Source organism: Perna viridis, chromosome 9 (assembly GCF_037379345.1).
Source record: "Perna viridis isolate PV_CMFRI_1.1 ecotype Kerala chromosome 9, ASM3737934v1, whole genome shotgun sequence".
NCBI classification, from domain to species: domain Eukaryota; kingdom Metazoa; phylum Mollusca; class Bivalvia; order Mytilida; family Mytilidae; genus Perna; species Perna viridis.
Window position 1 is genome coordinate 12114649 of NC_142453.1, and position 21524 is coordinate 12136172.

At 31.0% G+C, this 21524-nt stretch overlaps 1 pseudogene across 1 annotated transcript; it reads left to right on the plus strand.

Moving 5' to 3' along the window:
• Positions 1-9941: 9941 nt before the first annotated feature.
• LOC148606794 (hemicentin-1-like) lies at positions 9942-20385 on the plus strand (annotated as a pseudogene). Its single transcript, XR_015915311.1, has 9 exons — positions 9942-10050; positions 10821-10907; positions 11408-11692; positions 12385-12666; positions 12843-13120; positions 13500-13877; positions 15110-15229; positions 16713-16740; positions 18627-20385. The product of XR_015915311.1 is annotated as a hemicentin-1-like (transcript).
• The last annotated feature ends 1139 nt before the right edge of the window (positions 20386-21524 follow it).

The window sequence follows — 21524 nt, forward strand, 5'->3', positions numbered from 1 at the left end:
CTGTTGTTTCAATTATTTTGGATAAATTTGAACAAAGCCAACACAAGAAGGTAGGTTTCCGCATTAAAAGATCTTTCATCTTGTGAAAGAATAATCAAGGGAACCAAGGTTATAACCGTTATCAAAAGAATGTGATCCAGGTACAAAGACCAGACATGGAAAACAGACATACACAACAAAAAACATATAGTAACTAAAATCATACATACAAAGTACCAAGAGCAAATGAGCAACTCGGACTCCACTAAAAACTGGGAGCATGACCAGGTGCACCGATAGGGTAAGCGTCCTCTGCTTTTCTAGAAACACCCGCCGAGTTGTTCATAAAAGTCAAGTCCGGGATAGACGAATAGACGAAAGAGGAAAGAAAAACTATGACACGTTCAACAAATCAGTTTTAATGACGCAGATGTCAACACCATAACGATCCACGAGTTCATGATGACGACCATAAAACTTCTGTAGTGATGACTCCAATCTTGTAGCAACATAACCCTGTTTCAGAAGCCTATTTGTTAGAATTATAGCGTGATACAAAAAGTCTGCGTAGTTTCGGCAAGCTCTGGCGTAACGTATAAGTTGTGATATGAACACTCCATACGCAGATGCTGAAGGGATGTTGCCACAAATGAAAGGAGAGTTGACAATTCTGAATGAAAAATCACGTTTGTCGTAAAGTTTGGTCAACAGTTTTTCTTTACCATCGATTTCTAAGTGTAGGTCAAGATATGTGGGTGACTTCACGGTGTCTGTAGTATCCTTTATCTCAATTTCTTTGGGGTAGATGCGACGTATTAAATCCCCGAAATTAGGATTGTTTAAAGATAATACGTCATCTATAAAGCTGAAACTGAGATTAAAGGATCTAGCTGAACGATATTCTTTCTTTCGGATCAGGTCAGCTATAAAGTAAGGTGAAACCTGGTCGAGAAACACGAAGATAAACAAATAACTAGGTTTAAAACAATTTTATAGCAACTATCAATCGTTAAACATAACAATTAATAAAATAAAAGAAGACAATGACAATAAAACAATGACAAAATGACTATGCAAACACGAGGAGATTATGACAACTAAGCTAATGAACATTTTCTTCATATACAATGATTCCATGGTAAAAAGTTTTTTTTTTTTTTAACTCTGAACGATGAATATTCTTAAAAATGTGTTAGGTTGTATAATATAGGATAATCTTGTCTCCCATAATGATATTATACCACTTTTTAAAGGTGATTATTTTCCAGCTTTTATTTGAGAAAAGTCACAGGTACATGTAGTTACCTTCAGTAAAAGATAAAACAAAATATCTGATAGTACGCTTATCTCTGAGGCTTTCAGTTCAAGAGATACCTAGGTTAGAGATGTTCCTCTTTGAAGAGATTAAAATTGATTTAAAATGATATCGGGTTTTCAAACAACCATTACTGCTAAATACAGGGTATAAATTGACAGCACTTGAAAGTAGCAAAAAAAAAAAAAAAAAAAAAAAAAAAAAACAAAACCAAGAAAACCAAACAAAAAGAAAACTCAAATAAAAACAGTACATTAAATCGAAAAAATTGCACATATAACTAAAAACTGATATTGAAATAGTTATATAACAATGTATTCATGGTTTTGAAGCGGTACTTTTTCAGCCATCATAAAATATGTTTTTGTCGTTAAGTGAAGTAAGAGTAAAACACACAGCTTTATAATGCAAATTGTAGATAAGGTGCTTTTCGGTGTAGTTGCACATAAATGGGATTAACAAATAAAAATAGAAACGTTCAGAAGACTTTTGCGGATTAATACAATAACATTAGTATATGGCGTCATAGCCCTAATAATAAGGAAGCTGTACGATATAGTCATTGTAGACTGCAAGCCGAAACGGATTTCATTTTATTTGTTTGGGGTTTATATTGCTGTTTTAGATAACACTTCATCTTTAAAATCTCAAAGTTTAAATAACCGTTTTGTCATATTTGTAAATGACAGTTCTTGTTTTGTTAAACTTTATGCTGTTACACCTATTGCTACAGGGCTCCCTAATCTGCAAACTTTATTATAAATACGTGACGTATTTAATATCATAATTATAGTTTCAATAGGTCAGTACTTTTCTACGAACAAAATGCAGGGAAATATTTTTCTGTCAACTTTTACCAGGGATTTGAAAAAATGGTAATTTCAAATTTTATGATTTGACTGTAATGTACAAAGTACTAGATATGTTTATATATCTTACTTATATAGTACGATCACATTGGCGGTTATTATTCATTTATATACAGTTTGAGCAGAAAATTTTACAAAAAGACATATACGTTATCTTGACGAAACCTGTTACAAGTAGAAACCAAATATCTTCAGAAGTCTCTACATGACGATTTCAATAATATTTGAACACGTGTAAAGCAAACATCTGCTTTAACCGAACAAATCTCTCTGCCCAAAAATGGGTCTCAGATTTTTGTGATTAATGATTTATTTGCAGCATTGGACATTTCAAATTTAAATAAACGTAAGCATAAAAACGCAGAAAAACAGGATAAAAACCGTAAACTTTAGCCAGTTTTGCTAATTCACACAATATACCCGTTTTCATTTTATACCACCGAGAGTTTTCATAATGACCAATCCTAATTAGTTTGGAGATCAGCATTTTTAACAAAAATTGTCTAACCTGTACTAGATTAAATACAAATATTATATTTTGTGCAGTACTTCCGATAAGCAGGTCATATCCGGATTCAAAAAGGAGGTTGGACAGGAGAAAAAAACAAGTCCGGAGACTATTTTAGTTCAGTTGTTTTCTCAATTTTGCATGAAATAAGCAACTTTTCAAAAATAGGGGATTTCAAACCCTGGCTCCGCCAATCCGATAGTAAGTAAAGATACATCTTTAAGAAGAGATAACAAGTCAAGTTTTGTAGTGATATTCTAGAGCGGTATCTATGATAAACCAGAAAGTCGTTCGCATGCATACAAGCGTGTATGCGTTTTATATACTTAGAGTGTTTTTTTTTTAACTTTTAAGTATCGAAAAAGTTGGATAGGTTTCATACTTTGAAGGGATCTGTAATTAATTGTATATGAAGCATGGGATATTTTGTCCCTTTTAGTGACCATGTGCATAATCTATGATGCTACTAAAAATCAAATATCTAAAAAAAGCATTGCAATTGGATAATGGATCATTTTCTGCTTGTACAAAAAACACATAATTTATGATTTATGTATGATCAAGTAAACAAGTAACACACTATCTCTCGTAAAATCAAATGAAAGTTCCATGAAGTTTCCAAATGAAAAAAAAAGCTCTGTTTCTTTCGATTTGATGACGCTTTTAGATTATTTTCTCTATTGACTCTTGTTTCATTTACAAGAGCTTTTTGTCCTATAAACACATGTTCACGTCTGTTAGTATCTTAGCGAAGCTGCCTTCATGTTTGTCCGGAAGTGCCTCGAAATTCTTGTATTTAAACCTCTTTCTGAACCAAAAGTTCGTACAAACGCATTACTAAATCATACATGATTATCACCTTTTGGATACCTAAGTGTAAAAGAAAGTTATTATTTTTATATCTGAATATACTTATGCATGCAGATCACAGGCGTGGATCGAAGGACAGGCCTACGGGAAAAACTTGGGATTCGTTTTTTGCATAACAAATCATGACTTTTCACAAATTTTACTTCCATTTTAAAAAAATTCTATTTTATTCTAAAAAAACACATAACTAACCAAATATCTTGGATCTGTCCCTAGATTTTTCAATCTAAACAACGTGTTGTGTGTAAGGTGTATTGAGTAATAATGCTCTGTTACATGCAAAAAACGGAAAAAAGCAAAAACGAAAAACATGCAAAAAATAAACAAAAATAAAACAAATAAACTACTATTTTTGTTTAGTTTTTTTTTGTTTTGGTATTTTTAAAATAAATTCTGGTTCAATATTTATCATAATCGAAAATCATCCGTCATTTCCCCTTTGTGACACAAACAATATAGACGGACAGAAAAGTAAAATTTTCGGAAAAACATCCTGACAAATTCTTATATTCTTATATATATACATAAAATGACACATATTGTCAAAAATGGATTACTGTAATCAACAATTTTATATAAGAAATTTGTAACCTATTTTTATATGAATACTTACATACCACCACAACGATGTTCATACTTACATACCCCGATTAATTAAATAAAATTGATTTTAGGTACTGAAATTTTTCCAGAAAACAGGAACTTTTACCGTCCTTAGTTTATCCTCAGATTAGTTTGCTTTCATACACCTCGTTTAGTATCTAATCATTTTAAAAACTTATGTATCCAATCTTATTTCTTTATGTATGAAACGTTTTTTCTTAGTTTCGGCCCTCATTAATTTTTTTTATATATGTACTTATTTTCATACAACAATTTGTCCGTTGTTTTACTGCCACAGATCAATTCAGTCTTTCTTATTCCGGTATATTCTAAATCAACGAACATCAAACAAACCATCATAGATATGAGTTGCGCGGTTTTCCATAAAAGAAAATTCTGGTCTCTAAACAGTGAATCTTTTTTGCGGGAAAGAAATAATCTTCAAGAATCCAATGTTCAATACAATTTTTACAATACAAATTGAATAAATTCTCTATTTTTTTCAAGATTCAACATTCTGTAGACATTACTTGACAAAAACAAAAATAAAGAAAAAAAAATAAAAACGAAAATTGACAATTTAATCTCCAGTAAATAAAAATGAATAAAAAACCCTTATTTTTTATAAGTTAATTGTCTATCGCAGCAATGACACGGAATCCTAAAGTTCATCAGTACGAACCAATATTTTTATGTCATGAGTATATCGTATGTAGAGAACAATTTTAGAAAAAAAGTTTGTCGTTTAAATCATCGAATAAAACCGAGAATTCCCTTTAAGATTTTGCTTGTCTATAATACCTGTGCATTTCTATTGTCTCATTAAAAATAACAGTTGTTACACCTAGAAGACACATCACTATGGTTCTTACTGGACAAGCTTTGTATAGATCATTTAAAGTCGATGTTGCTTCATATTGACCGAATAGAATGGTGTTAATTTTCTGTGTTCCATGGGAGGACTTCCCGACAAAAAAGAAAAAGCAAATAAAAAAAAAAACAAAACAAAACAAAACAAAAACAAAAAACAAAACAAAACAAAACAAAACAAATAAAAAAAAAACAAAAAATAAAACAGAAAAAACACAAGTCGCAAATAAAGTTCCCCTAGTACCTGAAAAAAAAATTATATATTTCTTCGTGGACAGTTTTAGAATAATGCATGAAAATAATTTTAAAACATTGAGTACTTTACATTGCAATTTAACGTACCACTAACCGAAAAAGGTGTAATAAAACATATTACCTCAAGAGATAAAGTGCAGTTTTGGTTTTAAGGAAACCTTTTTTTTAAATAAACGGAGACGGCAGTTGAATAAGGTGTTTTATTAATCTGTTGCTCAACTTCTTCGTCAAGGGAATGATTGGAAAAGAGACTAAAGTATAAAAATAATCATGATTGTAACAATAATATTTTGAGTCTATAGAATTTCTTAAAATTCTAATGTAAAAACATAAGACAAAGAATTTGATTTCAAGATAATTGATAATTAAAAATAAATTTGTGAAAAAATATGATTTTCAGGTTCTGAACAAAAACTTCCTATTACATTCTGATGACATATTCTCCCGCCAAATATTAGTCTTTCTTTGTGATTTTTGACAAAAAAGATGTTTTACATTTTCCATTTTAAATTAAATTTCTAAATTTCATTAAAAAAAGTAGTTATATTATGATTAGCACCATTTTATACTTAAAGGTTCATATAGCTATATAAATTTGGACGAAACCGAAGAAGAGGCTCCATTAAATAAATTATCCTAAATACAGGCCACGTAAAATCATGCAAGTATAGGAAATTGAACGAGGCTACAGTTTGCATGTCAATTTTCTTACAAATATTGACATTTTTTTGTATAAATAATAGAAAAATTGTAATCTATATAATATATATATATATATATATATATATATATATATATATATATATATATATATATATATATATATATATATATATATATATATGTAATATATAACTAGCAAAGTATTGAAGTAACATTCTGTGCAAGAATCAGATAATGTATAACACAGCACAATTGTACAATTGTCAATTTGGTCTTTTTTGCCTCAAATGTATTCAGTACCCCTTAAAAACAACTGAAAATATTTAAATATGACCTGAAGCATCTTTGACATCGATATTTTTGACTGCTTATGAAGGGAAAAGTGCAAAAAAATAGTGCATTTCAACTGAATTTGACCTGTCAATATCTTAAAAAGGTAAACTTAACCACCACTTTTATGGTTATTTCTGGAGGTATAAATACTTGTGTTTTGCAATAAAATCTCTCTTCCTTTTTTTTTCTTCATGTGCCACATTTTATACACATTTTGCCTGATTCTTAAACAAAGAAGTACTTACATAAGAAAACAAAGTTGAATCAAATTCCCGGGACAATATTTTTCGCCTAATGCCTTTTAACAAATTATTCAGTAAATAATTTTTGCGGTTATTAACCTTTTTATTGTTTTAAACGTCACAAAGGGGACAAACTGACTGTATTTGAACTATCCATGGATTTAACAAAAATACGCCTAAAATATTTCTTTTTCGTAACATGATATATCAAAGCAGAACAATACGGTAAAACAAAACGAATGATATTTATAAAAAAAGAAATATAAAACATTTACATGTATATCTATTTGCTAAATTATACATGACAATAATTTACATTCAAAGCTGAGTTCTTTTAAGACAGCAAATAAGTCCAAGGTATGATGGTTCATAGAGAATTTGTACGTTTTGTTAATATCATTGTTAATTAACGTTTTGTTAATATCATCCTCTTTGTTTAGACAAATGCTGTTGCATTACAAGACACATTTCGTTCTATACACTTTCCACTACGGTCTTTCGGATAGAAGAATTTGATAGGTCGTTTCATTAGGATTTGCACTAGTCCAATGTCTGTCATCTGCCTCATTCAAACAAAACATTCCATTTAACAAAACGCATTAGATGTTCACACATCTTCCCAGCAGCGCAGGTTTAGTTAAAACACATATTTCAGTTCTGTAAAAGATTAATTTAACAATGAATTCTTTTTCCCTTAAATCAATAACATAAATGGTTCTGCATTTGATAACATTTATAAATAATAGAAAAATATACAATATCATGTGAATGACGGTATGTTATATAAATAAAATATATTCATTTGTATATATGATAAAATTAAATTGATTTATATTGACCAATCATTGAAAAAACAACATAAATAAAAACAAAATAGCTAACAACCACACCGTACCAAGCATTTTGACATGTTCAATATAATGTTACCATATTATAGATCATATTATTCTGCATATGTATTTAATATGCTAAAAATGTTAATGATGTATTTTTGAGAGAAAAATATGGTTTGCATTAAAACGTCCATATTTGGCTTACCTTCAAGTAACGAAATATTTTATTTCTGTAATTTGTTTTTTTTCGGAACCACTTTTACTAATAATAGATCAGACAAGCAAAACGGCTTGAAAGCTTTGTTTACAAACATGACAACCAACCTTATACTGTTAAATAACAGAGACAAAAAAGTTTAAATACGAATTCTTCGATATTTTTAGTCAAACGAGTTCATGTAATAATGAGTAATTAAGTAATTCTCCGTCTAAGAATCAGACAAAATGTTATAAGGTGTGTCACATGAAGAAAAAATACACGGACATTTTATTGTATAATCCAAGTATTTATACCTCATAACCTCAAGAAATTACTGTCAATGTGTTTGAAAAGTTTGACTGATATTGATAGGACACATTTAGTTGAAATGCACTATGGAAAAATGGCGGAAAATTTTCCCGAACTTTTTCCATAAAGAAGCAGTCAACAAATATCTACATCATCGATGCTTAAATATCTGTTCCGCTAATTTCTAGATGTGTTGAATGTATTTGAGGAAAAAAGACCAAATTGAGAAATATGATGTGTCACCCGTTGTCTGATTCTTACACAGAATGGTACTTAAGTGTTTTTCTGATGACAAAAGAAATAAACCATGGTGTAATAGTTTAAATGTATTGTTTTACTATCTGTTCTTTCAATTTCTTGTTATGTACAAAGACGTCTTATAAAATAATAGAAACATGTGCCTACGAGTTTTACTAATTACGAAATAAAAAATACAATGACTGTTATAAAACTGTATCGTGCTTACCGGATACCTGCGACTGGAAAACAGCAAGTATGAAGAATGCACCGACTCTTATGATAATATGATGATAAGATTAAATGTTTACCTTACATGCGCAGTGGTTTTCAATAAGCCGAAATCCTGCAACATTTGAACCACTTAAATGTTTTTTCCAAGCCAAAGAGTAATCAAGGGAACAAAGATTCTAAAGAATGTAATCCAGGGACAAAGACAAAGACAAAAACAGAACCACAACAAAAAGTAACTAAAATGATACATACGAAGAAACAAAAGCAATTGAGCAACTCGGACATCTCTAAAACTGGGAGCATGATCCATGTGCACTGGTAGGGTAAGCGTCCTCTGCTTTTCTAGAAATACCCGCCGAGTCATAAAAAGTCAATTCCGGGGTAGACAAAAGAAAGGAAATGAAAACTAAGACACGTTGAACAAATTAGTTTTCATGGTCCATATGGAAACATCGTAACGATCCATGAGTTCATGATGACGACCATAATAATCTGTAGTGAACTCGGCTTATTAAAAAATATAACTTCTTGATTTCTAAAAATGGGTTTTCATTGAAAACAATATAAGTTTTTTAATGAATTCATTCCTATATGATTCAACAGGTGTTAAAACATAACTTTTTAATATATTTCTTCAGGCACGTGACTCTGTGCCTATTATACAAAACCTTCTTTGAAACTATATATTGCATCATATAACACACTTTTTTTTATTGGGAAGTATTTTTATGATATTGTTACTCTTTCTGCCATTTCAACGATTCTCTAAGTCCTCATTATAAACAGGGAAGTGGATATTTGTTTTGGTTACTTGGACGCTTACCCTACCGGTGCACCTAGTCCAGGCTCCAGTTTATAGCCTGAGTTGATTATTTACTTTTTATAGTTTGTAAGTATTATTTTGGATATTTTATGTTCTTTGTTGTGTATATCTGTTTTCCATGTCTGGTCTCTCTACCTGGATTTTATCCTTTTGATTTTCGCTAGAATTTTGGTTCCTTCAATGACCCTTAGTTCTTCAAATTAAAATTTTGATTAGCATTCAAACGTTCGGCTAGGACGCCTCTGATCAGTCCTTAGTAGACGAATCCTGCATAAAGTACAAGGAAATATTTGTCTAAAACTGTGCTGCAACTTGTTGCAAATTTGTTTCGCGGGTCAAAGATGTCACCCCTACCCTTTCCAATATTGTCTAAAATATGAGTTTCAATAAGTAATTTCCCGTTATCTATGTGCTGTGAAAATCGGATACATTTTTGAGTGCCGGGGCCTTAATCTATTGGCAACATAACATTGCACATGTAGCCTTATCTGAAACGTTGTGTCCTGTCTAGAAAATCAGTAAAAGAAATCCTAACAAAACGTATGAATTATGACTCAATGTACTGAAATTGATTACAAAATTACTCATTTTACGATCAGGGAAAATCATCCTTTATTTCTTGTTCGCCTTCCGCTGTTTATTAAAATATATTTGTATTCTTTGTATAGTCTGGTTCCTAATTTCATTCTATTTTAAGTTTCGACAATAGTGAACAAGGAAATTGACCCAATTTAGAATTAGTTTTAAATGAATATTTCCTGCAAAATACCAATCCTTTGTTAACAAAGCTTTATTTCTATTGTGACAAGTACTTACAAGTATAACCTCTCACAGCTGGTTTCCGATAGAACAATTTAGATCGTCATGAAATTAAAATAATAATTTTACGTTGGATTTCATTATGAAAGGTAACAATTTATCAAATATCATTGGTAAAAAAAATTCTTTAACACTAATGCAACATATGTACGTATTCACGTTTGCAATAGATAAGTAACAGTGTATGGCAAGTCTCTAATTCCATATCCTAATGCATTACAAAATAATTCATGAACTGTAAACATTATATATATCATTAAGACAAAATCGTCCACATCAATTATGAAGTAAAATGTTAAAATGCAAAATTTGCCTTCCTAAAAGCTTAGTGTCAGTAACAAAGCACGACCCTGTGCTCTTATCAAGTTTCCACGAAGATGAAGAATCCACTGTTACTTAGTTGGAAACGACGATGTATCGATGCAAAACATTTTCGAATCTGTTTTTTCAATGAAAATTCATTGCATATAAATTAGTTTAATAAAACATCAAATGAAATGTCGTTTACCACAAATGATTGTTTTTGTTTGTCTGTTTACTTTGTTTTTGTTTTATATGATGTGTTTTATATTGTTACACACATGTTTTTACAAGACGATAAATGGAAAAAAACACAAAAAAATATTTTGGCTGACGGAAAATTATATTTTGAAGGGCCATGTTCCTGAGTTACATAGAAAGACATTTTATTTAGAATTAACAAGCTTATTTATGTTGTCGCAAATAAAACTTGACTTCTAAATCATGCTTATTAACTAAGTTATATTAAACGCAATTTAGCTATGTTGTTTCTTTTAATTCTTTCTGTAAAGTTGATGCTCTGTAGAATTAATGGAAGATTTGTCCTAATATATTAAAGGCATAAAAATGGGAATTCTACATCGACGGAAGAATCTTAGCTGCTTACTTGTAACGTGCACTTTCTTGGAAGTTGTCAAAAATAACGGTAAGAATGTCATAACAATCATAAAAAGTGAATTTAATCTTTACATTAAACAACAAAAATCTGAATAATGGTAGAATTAATTTGATGTTTACATGGATAAGTAAATGAATTGAAATTAAATGAAAAAGTTAACTGCTAAACGAACATATTCTCTCCCTTTAAATCGATTCAACAGATAGTCACTATCTATCTAACTACCCCCGAGATAGTAATGGAAAAAGACAAGGTGTTTTTTAAGTTATATATGTAAAACACCCTAGTATTCCAAATTTTTCATTTTCCTTACAAATCCAATTATATTCTTTCCATGAAAAATCACGGATACAAATAAAATAAAATAAGATAAATATTTACTTGCAATGTAACGAAAATTATTTGGTTCAATAGAGCATCACTGGCATTAGCATTAGTCATGCTGTAATTACTTTCGCTTCGAACCGAATGTCAATGAAAACGAGAAAAATTGAAAATTTTTAAACAAAACATCTCTATTTTGTCAGGTTCATTTTGTCAAACAATTACTATCGAAGGAAAGTTAAATAAAACAGTGACTATTCCGTGTCCGTCAGAGAACGCAAAAGTCTGGTATGGACCACCCAAATTGGTTACGTATGCCAACAGCCTTGGAATCAACAAGAAGCTTCAGCATTATAGTAGATTGGCATTAACAGGAAATGGACAGCTGTTGGTGAAAAATTTATCACGTGCTGATGAGGGTCATTATCGATGTGTCGTTATTGAACAAGGTTTTGTACAGGAGACAAATTTTCAACTAAGTGTATTGAGTATGTTAATATTGTTTTATTTTTGTATGACTAAGATGATAAGAAGTATTTTACTTACTTATTGTAAGTCCAACACTGACATCAACATTTTATGCCGCTAATAAATTAACAAGTATTTAAGTAGTAGTCTTTGTAAGAATCATGCAAAATCTGTAAAATGTGATATACCTAAAAAAAAGGCTACATATTTTTATTTTTGATATTAAGTCGATTTAAGGGTCTATATTATGAAATGTGTAATTATTAATTCGAATATGTCTGCTCTTAGGAGATAATCAACATTGAAAATCTAATAGATTCTATTGTATTTGAGCGTCATTTACAGAGTTATCTCCCTTTTTTTAAAAATCTACGGTGCATTCAATATAATTTTTATCTCCTAAGTGCATGGGGTATATGAAAAACCGACTGTTAATTTCTGTTTACTATGGTATTTCAAACAAAATATCAAAAATAAAAATATGTAGGCTTTTCAAACATGAATCACATTTTGAATGATTCTTAGCCGGAGTACTATTTAAAGACATGTTAAGCTTGTAAATAAGCTTGTAGTGATTGTTTTGTGCTCTACGTTTATTTGTTTTTTAGTTGAGCTTATATCATATAGTACCTATACTCCTTTATGTCATAAAAATATCCAATAACTAAAATTAATGCTTTATTATCCCAAAAGTGAACTATACGTCTTGCAGGAAAGCCAACTATTGTGTTGTCGAGTAAACGAATACAAGCAGAATTAGGAAAAGTTACAAACATTAGTGTCAAGATTGACTCCAATCCTGACCCAACAGTATCCTGGTTAAAATATGCTGGAGGGAAGTTAGGCTCGTGGCATGTGAGTCGAAATGAAACTAGAACATTTGAATTGACATCAACAATCTTTCCCATGGAAGAACGCCACCTAGGAAATTATTCAGTGGTTATCCGAAATGAAGAAGGAAGTGTAGAGGTGGAATTTTATCTCCATGGTTATGGTAAGTGAAACAAAATTATTATTGCCATAGAAGAACGTATTTCAGTCATATTATTCTGCGATTAAAACGTAGATAAGATATAATGTAAATATATTTCAGAAGCAACCCTCAAAGTAGATATAATAAGCCTAAAATCAAATAAAATTCGTTATAATTGTTTTAATTTTCTTGAACAGAACCGTCGGTAATTCCAGAATCAATATCCAAATATGCAATACATCAAATGTTGTCACTTTGGCATGTGCAATCGTGGATGAATTTAACAGAACATGGAATAAAACATGGCAACATTCAAGGAACGGATATGTGATCAGAACACTGTCCGGACCCCTCGGTACAAACCAAGCCTTCCTGAAAATCAAGTACTGTGATTATCGAGATGAAGGGACATATACATGCCTATGGACAAACAACAACACCGTGTTTTCATCAACTGTGATGCTACAAGTTATTGGTAAGTGTTCAAATCAAGTATTGCTTTTTAGAAAGAACGTGACACTTTCATTATTTTCATGTAGTTAGTCCTTTGTCGGAATAGCTAAACCAGACATACATTAAATAATGAGTGTCATGCATGTTTAAGAAATAAATATAAGTTTGATTACCTCGATTTGTGTAACTAGACTATTCTAAAAAGTAATGAAAACGGATTTATGTATATATCTAGAAGCTTTATACTTGATGTATACCTTGTTTGAATATACTTTGTTGTGCTGATAAAAATACGCATCTTCATAACTTGATTAAGTTGCCGATTGCTTTGTTTTAATTTTCCTTTATTAAATAAAAATGATATACAATATTGATTTTATTTTCCATTTATGTTATTTTAGGCTTACCTGTTGTAACTGACAAAAAGGTGATAATTATCAACAACCGATATGTTTTGTTTGTGTATTTTTATTCAAGCACCCCTCCGTCACAAGTGGAGTGGTATATGAACGATATACGACTTGGGAAAGAAAATGACTTCCAAATCAGAATTGCAAAAGTTACACTGAACTGTTGCGGATCGAGTATTATTGAAACTGGATATGAAGCTGAATATGTAATTGAGATGGTCAGTGGAGCTAATGCTATAAATTGTCGTATTCGAAACACATATGGCAATACAGAAACTCTTATATCCCTTGATATGATATCGTCGAGATCCGCGAATATGACAATACTGAATAGTGTTAATGATAGCCTTCAAGTAGGCGATAAAAATGGTAAACAAAATAAAATATTATTTACTGCGGTACTATTTGATAATTCAAAGTAGCAGTCTTTGTAAGAATCATGAGAATCATGCACATTCTGTAATATGTGATACATATAAAAAAAAACATTTTTATTTTTCTTATAAAGTTTTTTAACGGATCTATGTGATGAAACTTATTATCGTTTATCAAAAAGCAACATTTGATATACATGTGTACTAATACTTATTTCAACACTTCTTACAGAATGCCAGTCACATTAAGATCAAGTAAAACAAACAAAATAAATAAATATTTCTACTCAAAGGAGATAATTCACATTCAAAATCCAATAGTTTCTATCGTATTTTAGTGTCATTTACACAACCTGCTCCCATAATTCTGAATTGTACAGTACATTCTATAAATATTTATCTCCTGAAAAAAAAAACATGTTAATTTCTGTTAACTATGACATTTTGAACTAAATATCAAAATAAAAAATATGAAAGCTTTCAAACCATGAATCACATTTTGCATGATTCTTACCTGGAGTGCTACTTTATTTACATGTAACACAGTTTCTGATTGAATAAAAAAAATCGTCCATCATCTCTTGAACTAAATTTTATAATGGCTGTGTCGTCATGAATCATTTTCAATGATTTACTTATTGAATTTTGATACTTAAATTAAATTTTAAGGAACGAAAGTTATATTTTTTCGGTCGATTTGAAATAAATTCAGTGCCCGTGAAGCAAACTTGAAAATAAACTGCTTCGCACGTTATTTTGTGTGCACTCGATGTTTGAAATTAATTTCTTCATTGACTGAAAAAAATATGTTCATTGCTAACTGTTTATCTTAATATCAATATTTCACTTTCCTAAACCCAATTTGGTTAAGCGGAGCTCCTCATGTCTTTCCCGTGTTTAATAGGAGTTTATACTTTGTTTGGTTGATTGTTTGTTTGTCTGTGTTTCCTATCTGTAGTTTTATATGTGACTGTATATTATTTTGGTCGCTACATCGTTTTTGTAGATCGTCTCTGTTTTCAGTTTTCACGTTCTGGCCAGGTTTTGGGATTTTTATGTTTATTTACCGTCCCTCTGACTTTGGTATTTTTTTTTGCTGACTTATGTTTTTTCTTATCTACATTTTAATCGTAGAAAATTAGTAAGGCACGTTTTTTCCGATATTATGGTGATTTAGTCTAGACTTTGAGGATTTAAATATAACATAATTTTTACGATTAATTTTAGTACACAAATGGAAGAATCATGACAGATATATGTTTCCCTCGGTTGTCGCAGGAGCGTTTTTCGTTCTCCTTTCTTTTACATCACTGACCCTGCTTGTTTTTGTTAAACGACGACGAAAACGTAAGTAAAATTAGGATTTCTATACACCACAAAAACATTCATTATTAATTAAGTGAATCATGCGGTCAATATAAATTAGTGTATTAGATGAAAGAGTAATCAAGGGAACCAAGGTTATAGCGGTAATCACAAGAATGTTATCCAGGGACAAAGACCAGACATGGAAAGCAGATATACACAACAAAGAACATAAAGTAACTAAAATCATACATACAAAGTAACAAAAGTAAATGAGCTACTCAGACTCCACTAAACACTGGGAGCATGGAACAGATGCACCGGTAGGGTAAGCGTCCTCTGCTTGTCTAGAAACACCCGCTGTATTGCTCATAAAAAGTCAAGTCCGGGATAGACAAACGAGGAAAGGAAAACTATGACCCGTTGAATAAATCAGTTTTCATGGTGCATATGTGTACACCATAACGATCCACGAGTTCATGATGACGACCATAAATTTTCTGTAGTGATGACATCAATCTTGTAGCAACATAGTCCTGTTCCAGAAGCCTATTTGTTAGAGTTCTATAGCGATACAATAAGTCTGCGTAGTTTCGGCAAGCTCTGGCATAACGTATGAGTTGTGATATGAACACTCCATACGCAGGAGCCGAAGGGATGTTGCCACAGATGAAAGGAAAGTTGAGAATTCTGAATGAAAAGTCATCACGTTTGTCATAAAGGTTGGTCAATAGTTTTTCTTTACCATCGATTTCTAAGTGTAGGTCAAGATATGAGGCTGACTTCTGTGGTATCCTTTATCTCAAGTTCTTTTGGGTAGATGCGATGTATCAAATCCCCGAAATTAGGATTGTTGAAAGATAATACGTCATCTATATAGCGGAAACTGAGATTAAAGGATCTAGCCAAACGATATATGAAAGAAAGGAAGGTCACTATTATTCTGAGCAACTACACGAAATGTGGTTGAAACTCATCAGGTTTGAAACACAAATAAATAAATTTATACAATTTAATCATAATTTTATATTTAGAAATGTAATCATCATACAAAACCACAATTGTTAATTACAAGTAGCATTTTTGTTCATATCAAGCTGAATAATCCTCTCATTAGAGACCTTTTTTTATACCAAACATCATTGCTTCCAAAATACTAAATATTCATTATTGCATCTACATATTACAATAATACCGCTTAATAATGTTTCCAAAGATGTGCATCATAATTTCCTCATATTGGGACTGGCTAGTAGAATAAAACCTTTGAAGTATCATATTTTTTATATTTTTTTACTTGTTGTAAAATTGAAGGCCTATCCACTTAATGAAAGTTATCTACATCCCTGTAGGTTATATGATCGCATCCATCACGTGATCCCATAAATTCATTTTGATATGTAATGAAACAAAAATAAATGATCTTGCTCGTGATCTTATGTATTGAAGTGTGTGGTTCTATTTGTTTTTTTTTTGTTCTGAATATAGCTTTTAAAGTGCCTAAATGTTTGATCTTATTTTACAGGAGATGAAAGACAACTCGAAAATGAAAGGTAATATACATTAAACATAAATTCCAAAAAGACACTCTTCTCTGAAAAAAAAAAACTGATATGTATTACCACATTGCTGCTCAATAATGAACAAAACCAGGTAGATGAAGCACAACTTATGCAACTCCTGTGCAATCAAAAGTTATGCAAATAGAATAAAATACGTTTATATTTAAAACATTAACTTTAATATATATACCAAAGGTTTTAAAATTATCTCACAGCCCAATTTTTTCCGTGCACGCAACAGCTGACGTACGAAAATACAGAAAAAAAACTACCTAGGGTTGTTAATTTGACCCTTCATCAGAGCTTTTCTTCATAAAATATTTCAAAAGTATATAAATATGGGACATATAATACACAGGAATTTTTTTTTCAAATTGCTTAGGACCACCATGAAAAAAACACGAACAACATATGTTTCTGACTAAAAAAGTTATTCATGAAAAACAATGAAATAAAAGACGTATGGTATTTATACGTTTTAGATAAATTTCACATACGGAAAGAGTATGTTTTCTATAGGTTTTTCGAAAACATATGATTTCAAGTGTTTTTAAAAGCATAAAAACATTATTTTGCATAACTGGTTCTTGATATATGTTTCCATATGTTTTAAGAGGAATTTATGATGACAAGGATGAACTAAAATGCCGAGAACTTCTGAAAAGTTCTTATTCCTTGTAGAACATCGCAAGGTTCCTTGTTACATAATATGTTATTTCTTGAGTCATATCTTGTGTCGTAGCCCCTGCTTTTGTGGATTTTTTTTGTTGCTTTTTAATTTTCATTTCAACTACTAAGTAAAACCGTTGAGTATTCTTTATCAAAAGAAATTCAACAAATCAAAACTCTATATTTGACATTTTTACTTTGACAGCTATGTAAAACAGTGTGAATTTCTACGATACAAACATTTCATACTTGCATTGCACATGGTATAACATCTAAAATGATGGATTTGGCTTTCTACTTCGATAGTTTTGGTTCTGAGTGTTTCTCTTCTTTGAGTATTTCTCGTGTGCAACTGATTTTTGGATTTTTTCCTATTATTTGATTTTGATATTGTTAGTGAAGGTTACTCCTAGAAACACGTGCTCAGTATATCGAAATTTGCAATATATAGATGTTTTGTATTTTTTGTAACTTCTAAGCGACTGTTAGTAAATATGTTTGTTATTACTGTATTTTTTTAATAAAAGAAATGTCAATTATGTTTGTTCATTTAGTCAGTGTCTGTTTAGTTGCCATGCTCACCCTGTTAACAATTACTTTGTTTACAGTTGTATGTTAGTATAACTTTTCTCGGAATTGACATTTTGTGAACAACTCGGCGCACGTTTCTAAAAAGCAGAAGACGCTTACTCTAGCGATGCAGCTAATCCATTCTCCCAGTTTTAGTGGAGTCTGGGTTGCTCATTTACCTTTGGTTCTTTTTACGTGTTATTTTTTTTATTTCCTGTTCTTTGTTGTGTGTGTTTGTTTACCCTGCTTAGTCTCGATCCTTGTAATACCTTCTTTTGATATCCGCTCGAATATTGGATTCCTTGATTACTCCGCAAAAACACGATTGAAAGAAAACAATTGTTTTGATATATACAGAAATATATACATGTATTACTAAACTATTGGAGCGAAAAACGTTTCTTGTTTTTACGATTAATTGCAATAATAGAAGGGCACAAAAAAGTGCATTTTAGGTTCCATTTGAAATGTCTTGATTATCTTGTCTTAAGACACCAACAAAATATATTGAACAAATAAATTAGCCCAATCATTCACATATAAAAGCAAGTTATATACATATTATTAAAAAGAAATCCCAAAAGTGCAAATTTTGATTATATAGAATTTTAATGTACTTTAACTATTTATTACTGTAGAGACAACCAAGAAGAACAAGTCCCAATCGAGTCAAATTACGATGAAATAGAGAGTGGTTTCACAGAAAACACAAGTGAACAGAAAAACGACGAGGTAAATCTAATTCCTGTCTACCTTGACGTTGTACCAGATGAGTCAAATACCTCAACAGAAGCCAAAACTCACGAGTATATGACACTGGAAGCACACTGTGACAAAACCGAACCCAACTACTATAAATCACTTTTTAGGATAACACTGTCGATGAAAGAGAAAGGTGAAAATCGATACCATCAACCGACTTTAAATACACGTGAAGCTAGAAAATCAATCTGACAAGACCTTAAACGAAAGTTCACCTTGAAAGGCCATACTCATAGTTTGATTTTTTTACATGTCCTCATGAGGAGACAGTTGCTGGGAATGTTCAAATCTTTACATAGCTAGTGTTATGATGTTTTAAATCTTTTTTACATCCTGGGAAACATTTTTCTTGTTTAAATTTAGAAATAGGTCTTTTCCATGATGTCATTTGTTATATGTTTTTGTTTTTAATGTTTTTGACTTTGGATCTGTGTATAATTCTTTATATGTTCATTATGCATAAATCTTCTGTAACCAAACATAAAACTTAACGCAGATATTTAATCACCGGAGTAGCTGGTACCGCAATGATCCACTATTGTTACAGGCATTTCAAACCAAAAGTGGGTAAAATCTAGGTTTTACAGCATGCCAAACCACCCTCTTTAATTGTGGGGTGAATATACCAGTGGCGATTAAATAGCATGTCCATGCGATAGTATCATAATCGGTAAATTAGTGGTCATATCAGTACGAAGAATAATTTCCAAAAAAAAAAAACATTCGTTAGTCATTGTTGTAGAAGAAACGGAGTATTGTTTAAACAAAGACTGATAACTGGAAAAGAGACGCTTTGAGACAAATTTCATCATGCAAAGTAGTATTTTTTTAGATGGCGTCGATTTGGTCCTCTTAACAATATCGTCGTCATGAGGGTAATCTAAAAGCAAAATCGAATTTACGCTAAAAGGATGACATGTAAATGAATAAACCTAAAAAAACAGTTAAAGACAAAATACGAAAAGGAGAAAAAGAACCAATTTACAAAAAAACCTAGTCACTTATAGAATTACACAGTTAATGTAAAATCATGAAATGAATTATAAATTTAAATATTATGAAATATTGAAAGATATACAGACAATTGAGAATAATTTCTTGTCTGAAATTAACAAAGAGATACTGCAAGTCAGCCATTTTTTTTTAGTGGCAAACATTTCAAGGTTTCAAAACACCATAATTCATAAGAACATGCTACATTTTGGTTGTTTTTAAAGAAATGAGTGTAAGTGCGCCTCGATTAATTATGTACAAAAATAATACTAAATCTCACATTCAAAGTTGAGTGCTAATCCACATCATTTTCATTAAGATTTGAGAGAATCAATAATGCGTCATTAAAAGTCACATTTATCCATAAATTTTCCCACTTCTATATGGTGGACGTCCATTCATCAAAAGGACTTGCTGTGAGGTGATGATCAGTATATTAGAATGATTTATTTAAACACGACATCTTCCTCCAGTAATGCAGGTATTGTTTGAAATCAATATGATAATAATAACACTTTATAATTTCATGATTAATTATACAAGGTCGACTTTTCAAAGAAATCACAATAAAGGAACTGTAGAAAACATTATTTTACCTATCTAACATTATAGATATTTAAGGAAGAAAAAAAGAACATTAAGTGCCATATCATGATATTTATTTTTTTAAACGAATAAAATAAGAATATAAAAACAAATAGTACTTTAGTTTTCATACTATGATTAGGTTAAAAGAAAACAATCAGAAGACAACAAGAGTAACAACAACAACAGCAACAATGATAATAAGTAAGCTACCCCAAAAAAACAAGTGTAGTTTGTTTGACCTTGGGTCGTCTATATACAAGAACAAGGGGGTCATTCTGGCAGAGGGTTGGCAAAGTATTAACTTTGTGAAAACCATACTTTGGCAATATGTTGTAGGGAATCAGCCAGTTATTTTAACTTTTTTTAGATTAAAAAATTTCTGATGTTGTTGCCAGCACTGAATGACATGTAGTTTTTCCAGGTTGTTGAGGCTAAATTTACATTAGTTCTCACTGTTTTTATCATTCACTGAATGGGAATGCCTCTGTTGAGTATTGTAGTGTATGTTTAGAAATCATCGGTAGTATAATTTTTCTGGACATTTTTCTATGTTTTGGGTGAAAATCGTAATTCGCAATAAGTTTCGGCTTTAAAGTGGAACAGACAGCTATCTGACATGTAATAGATACCAGGAATTAACTTTTCATTGTTTACATTTTTTAATTATTTTCAAGAACACAATTATAGACTTGTCCATACTACCGGATGATTATCGTTAGCCGCCCTATCTTGTAAGAGAGAGTAATCAAGGGAACCAAAGTTATAGGGTAATAAAAAGATTGCAACCAAGGGACAAAGACCAGACATGGAAAACAGACATACACAAGAAAGAACATAAAGTAACTAAAATCATACATACAAAGTAACAAGAGCAAATGAGCAACTCTAACTCCACTAAAAACTGGGAGCATAGACCAGGTGCACCGGTAGGGTAAGCGTCCTCTGCTTTTCTAGAAACACCCGCCGTATTGCTCATAAAATGTCAAGTCCGGGGTAGACAAACGAGGAAAGGAAAACTCGTTTTCATGGTGTCGATGGATACACCATAACGATCCACGAGTTCATGATGATGACCACAAAACTTCTTAAGTGATGACTTCAATCTTGTAGCAACAAGTTCCAGACCCTGTTCCAGAAGCCTAATTGTTAGAGTTCTAGCGCGATACATGATTTCCGGCGGAAAAGTTTATTGT